At 43.7% G+C, this 5518-nt stretch overlaps 1 long non-coding RNA gene across 1 annotated transcript; it reads right to left on the bottom strand.

Moving 5' to 3' along the window:
• Window positions 1-2689: 2689 nt before the first annotated feature.
• Window positions 2690-4992, bottom strand: LOC132682030 (uncharacterized). The gene is made up of 3 exons (XR_013554374.1): window positions 4795-4992; window positions 4278-4349; window positions 2690-2952 (listed from the first exon to the last, which is right to left on the bottom strand). It is a non-coding gene; the product is annotated as an uncharacterized LOC132682030 (long non-coding RNA).
• Window positions 4993-5518: the final 526 nt, after the last annotated feature.

Genomic DNA, 5518 nt, shown 5'->3' with positions numbered 1-5518 from the left:
CTCTCTCTCTCTCAAAAATAAACACCAAAAAAAAAAAATTTTTTTTTTAAAAACTCAGCTGCTGACGTACTGTTGGAAAACAGATTTCTGTGAAACATGAAAAAGTGAAGAGCATTAGGGAAAAACAGGAAGATATTTGTCTCCATTGTCCTACCTGTGGCTCCCAGGCTCTACCCCCAGACTTTTTCCCATAGCCAGTGCTGCCCTGAGAGACGTTCAGGAGGTGAAAATAGTCTGCAGTGGGTTGGGCGGCACCATTCAGCTCAGGTCTGCGGCAAAACATGTCATCTCACTTCATCTTTATTTGATAGATATTTTTAATCTGAATGGACGATTTTAATTAAATATTAAATAAGTGTCAATGAAACAAGTATAAAGTAAAAGTGTTCATTCTCTTTGAAAATATTAAGACATGATAAAGACCTTAATAACATTTTATGTTTACTCCTCTCTTACCCCTCCTTCACCATCTTGTTCCCCATTATGTCTGACCCCTCCTGGGATAGTGGGTGGGGGGTGGGGAGGAGGGGAGAAGTGAGGCATTAGGGGGGAAAGAAACCTCCTTGTCAGGTACTGTCATAAACTGACATGGCTCTCTCTGAGACAAGAAGGTGTTGGAAACTGAATCTTCCTCTCGTGGGGCAGGAGTGGGTTCGTAGCAGATACCCCCAGTCAGTGGGGGCACTCTCTTGTAGTCCCCTTGACAAGAACACCTGCATCTATCCTCTGGTTGATCTGTTACTCCTCTCTGTAAAGGCCTTTTCACGGTGGCCCCTTCCGGGACACCCAGGAAAAGAGGCAAAAAGGAAAGGAGGCTAAAGCAATGAGCTAGCTGGGGAAGAACACCCTGACTGCATAAACAGTGAGCATAAAGGCCCTAAGCTGAGCATGCCTGAAGAACAGCAAGGAGGCCCATTTGGCTGGAGCACAGCGAGCAAGGGGGCGGAAGGAGGAGATGAAGGTAGAGAACAGCAGGGACTGGTGGGCACGGGGCCTGTAGGCCAGGACCTTGGCTTTACTCTGTGTGGGGTGGATGGCAAGCCATGGGAGGATTTTGCCAGGAGGAGTGACATGATCTGAATTTAGCTTTAAAAGGATGAGTCAGCCACTGTGTGGAGGATAGATGTGGGGAAAAGGGGGAATGGGAAAGCCGAATGATGGAGATTAACCGGGAGGCTTTGCAGTCATCCAGGTGAGAACCAGTAGTGGCTCAGACCAGGCTGGAAGTGCTGAAGGGAGTGAGAGGGGGATGTGGCATCCTTTGGAAGTAGAGTCAACAGAATCCCTGGCAGACTGGATCAGAAGTATGAAAGAAAGAGAAGAATCAAAGCTGACTCCAAAGTTTTGGGCCTCAGCAAATTCGTGGAAGGAGAGTGTTTGCCTGAGGAAGACTGCGTATTGATGATAAGGACGGAATCAGGAGATTGTTTGGATGTGATAATTTTGAGATGTTAGATTATCAATTGGCAAAGTCACGCAGGCAGTTGGATGCATGAGTCAGGGGCTCAGGGAGAAGATCATGCTGGAGATATCAATTTTGGAGTCATCAGGATGTAGATGTCATATAAAGTCATGAGACTGAACTGGTCAAAAGGCAATGAAAGTAAATAAAGAGGAGAGGAGGTCCAAGGGCTAAACCTTGGAGCCTCCAACCTTAAGATATGGAGATACAGAGAAACTGCAAAGACTCTGAGAAAAGCGCCCAGTAGGCAGGAGAATCAGCAGTATCTCAGAAGCCAGTATGAAGCAAGTCTTCAGGAATGACCGACTGTGTCAAATGCTACAGGGGTGGAGAAGATGCGTTGACCACTGGCAACATGGGATCACTGGGGACCTTGACAATGGCCCTTTGGGCAGAGTGAAACCTGATTAAGTGTGGCCAAAAGAGAATGGAGAGGAGAGGAAGCAGAGACAGTGGCACAAATCTTTTGAAGACTTTGCTGTAAAGGACAAAAGAGAGGCAGTAGCTAGATGTGGGAGGGAGATGTGAAGTCAATGGAGGTTTGGAGGTTTGTTTTGTTTTTAAGATAGGAGACATTAGAGCGTGTTTGTTTGATAACTGGAATAATAATGTAGGAGAAAAAGAGACTTGCCAGAGTGAAGTGCTTAGGTGGGCAAGAAAGGATTAAATCTAGAGAGCATCAAAAGGGACTGATCTCAGATCATGGGCATCATGATAGAGTAGAGTAAATGGGCATCAATACAAGCAGGATGGCCAGGGTAGCATGTGGGAGCTCTATTCATGTTCTCAATGAAATATGGACTGAGGTCATCAGCAGAGAGTGAGGAGGGAGACGAAGGTTGGAGGAAAGAGGAGAAGGTGTGAAATAGTTTAGGAGAGTGGAAAATGGAGGCAGATTGCCAGGCAAAAACAAAAGCTCACTTGAGATCACTAGTTATGGAGTTGAGTGAAACCAACCAGCATGGTTGTTTTTCCAGCCAACTGAGCAACCCCAGAGGAGGCATGGAATCGACACAGACTTCAAAGAATTGTGATAAAATACCTTTTTTAAAAAATTTTGTTTTAACAGCAAAGATGTTTAACACATCCGCAAAGTATATTGGGAAAAGTGAAATAGAAACTCTCAAAAAATGAAAGTAAAAATTTAATGTAACTTCATTTAACTTAAAGTTAAAAAAAAGGAAAGAAACTCTCACATATATCAGGTAAGACTGTAAATTGGTGCAATTAACTTCAGAAATTATTTCCTAAGTCTTCAAAATATTCATTTTGCCCTTCTTCCGTGAAACAGATGTTTACAAAGTCACAACATGAAAAAATCCTCAAGATATAATGTCATGTGCTAACAATAAGTAGGATAAAATACATTTTGAAAAGTCACAGGGAAAATCCCCAAATGTTGATTGTAGTTATCTTTGGCTAGTAGGATTATAGATTATTTTCATTTTTTTCGTTATTGCTTCTTGTATTTTCCAAAATGGGATGTATTTCTGCCAAATCAGAAAAAGAAAATACTATGTTTAAAAATATGATCCTTCCTGGGGCACCTGGACGGCTCAGCTGGTTAAGCAGCTGACTTCGGCTCAGATCATGATCTCATGGTTCATGAGTTTGAGTCCAGCATCAGGCTCCCCACTGACAGTACCGATGGAGCCTGCTTGGGATTCTCTCTCTCTCCCCCTCTCTCTGCCCCTCCCCCATTTGTGCTTCTCTCTCAAAATAAATAAATAAACTTAAAAATATATATACGGTCCTTTCTGAAAGCAGGAGGATGGATTTGAAGGCAACAGAGTTTTTCCCAATCCTGAGATTCATGTAGAGTCTCCACAGTCTGGTATTCCAGACTGTGCAAATTCCAGGCACATCCAAAAACTCCCTCTCAGTCTGTTTACCTCATCAGAGTTAAACACCCTAAAGTTTTAACCTAAAGATAAAAGGAGTATTTCATGTACAACGAACTATTTATTCAAGGTGTAATAACAGATTCTTATTCTAGAGTGATCAGCGTCTCCCAACTCCTTCCTTTCCAGACTTGCCCCAGCCCTCGCCAGAATGTAGAGAAGGCTTTCTGAACTTGGGAACATCTAAATCCAGGAGGTATCCTGCCCAAGGTTTGTCAAATTATTTTACTTATAAATTCACCAAAGAAAGCATTAGAGTGCATTAAAAGAAACTTCTAGTAATGTATCAATCAGCTGTTGATAACATATGTTGGTAACATAACAAACAACCATAGAATGTCAACAGCACACAATAAAAAGCATGCATTTCACTTGTGTATTTGTGTGTTGGCTGGAGCCAATCTGATACAGGCTGAGCTCGTCTGGGCAGCTCTAAGCTGCAAACTGGGACCAGATCTGCTCCATGCATCTCTTATCCTCCTTAGACCAGTGGGCTAACTTGGCATATTCTCATGATGGCGGGGGGGAAATGTATGAAAAATTAAGCCCAACCATGCAAGTAGATGTCAAGTGCCTGCTTGGATGTCTGTTAACAGCCCATTGGCCAAAACAAGTCACATGACAACAAATAAGTTATCTCTAGTGGGAGGAACTGCAGAATCACAGGGAAAAAGCATGTGAATATCTGGGAGGAGTGAAGAACCTGAGCCAATAAATCAGCCTACCATTAGCAGTAAAGAAAGAAAAATTTAAAAATGCAAACATGGAAGGTAGAAATTAATTTACAACGACTTAATTCCTTAATCAAAATCTAATTGTGGATAGCTCCTATTCCTAGTTACTTTCTCAACACCCCTGTTGAAACTCTACCCCCAAAGCCCCTGTATTCAGTCCTTGAGCGGCATTTCTTATACCCATCTCTTCCAGAGGAATGAGTTGAGCCAGAGACCCAGGCTAGATCGGTCAGCAGGTTAATGGACATCAGCCTAGGGAAAAAAAAGAAATCTTGGTTTTACTATCCTGGGTATACCAGCGTCTGAAGCCCCTCTAAGCCCTCCAAGCCAGTCTCAATGCCATCCAGTCTGCCTAGCATTCCAAAGCCCCATCAAGTGACGAGGAAACAGGTCTAAAGGGTCATTTCTCTAATCTTTCCTGGAGGCTGGAGGCTGAAGCCTGAGCTACATACTATCAGGTTCCTTCAGTGGGAGATGAGGTTTGGGAATTCTGTCATCATAGGGAGACCACCATTCATCTGAAACACCCAAAAAGAACATGCCTTCATGGGCATTAGAATATGCTTAATACAGCCAGAAATTGTCTCCCTCCACCTCCCCCACCTCCTCCCCCCCCCACCACACTCACCCCACTCTTTCTCTTTCTGCCTTTCCTTCTCCTTCTTCTTTTCAAGCCCACTTCCCAACTGACCTGAACCTGAACCTTCAACAAAGGCCCAGCGTCAGTCCAACCACACAACCTGGGGCCCAGAAGTGCACCACAGTAATGATTTATATCCCAATGTCACACTCGTGTCACTCACACAAGTCAAGAGTTCCTTGTTCTGCTGTGAAACGTGGTGGTGGCCAGTGCTGGACTGTGGGGTCAGACAGACCCGAATGGAAACCCGTCTCCCTCCTCTCACCTATCATGTGACCTTAGGCAAATTGCTTAACCCCTCAGCGGGCTTTTGCGGTCTCAGCAATAACATGCAAAAATGCAGGTGTCTGTGGCCAGTGACCTTAAATGTGAAACAACGGTCACCCAGCAACAAGTCAGAAACACCTGGTGGTATCTGTTAGATGTCACCACATGGCACAAACCAGCTCTTTCCTTCTGCATCACTGGTGGACCAACAAACTGTTTCGTGCAACTGGTTAAGATACTAGTTGCCCTCACAGCTCCACGTTTAAAATAAAGTGTACCTTCTTTTAGTCAATTTAATGTATTTCCTAGCACCCTTGATTCAATTCAATAAAGACGATGTGTGGGGTGTTTACACTGTGGCAGATATTGTGGGTGCTTAAAAGGCAGAAAGAAAGAAAACAGGCACTTTTTTAGTTCTTGCTGTGATAAACAACTTTATGGGTATTTATAACCCCTGCGCTACTCTGTTTAAAGCAGGTGGATCCAGAGGAAGATTACTTGTGTGACTAGGAGT

Source organism: Panthera onca, chromosome A1 (genome assembly GCF_046562875.1).
Source record: "Panthera onca isolate mPanOnc1 chromosome A1, mPanOnc1 haplotype 2, whole genome shotgun sequence".
NCBI classification, from domain to species: Eukaryota; Metazoa; Chordata; class Mammalia; order Carnivora; family Felidae; genus Panthera; species Panthera onca.
Note: the sequence above shows the minus strand (reverse complement) of the source record. Positions and strands in the feature narration are given on the sequence as shown.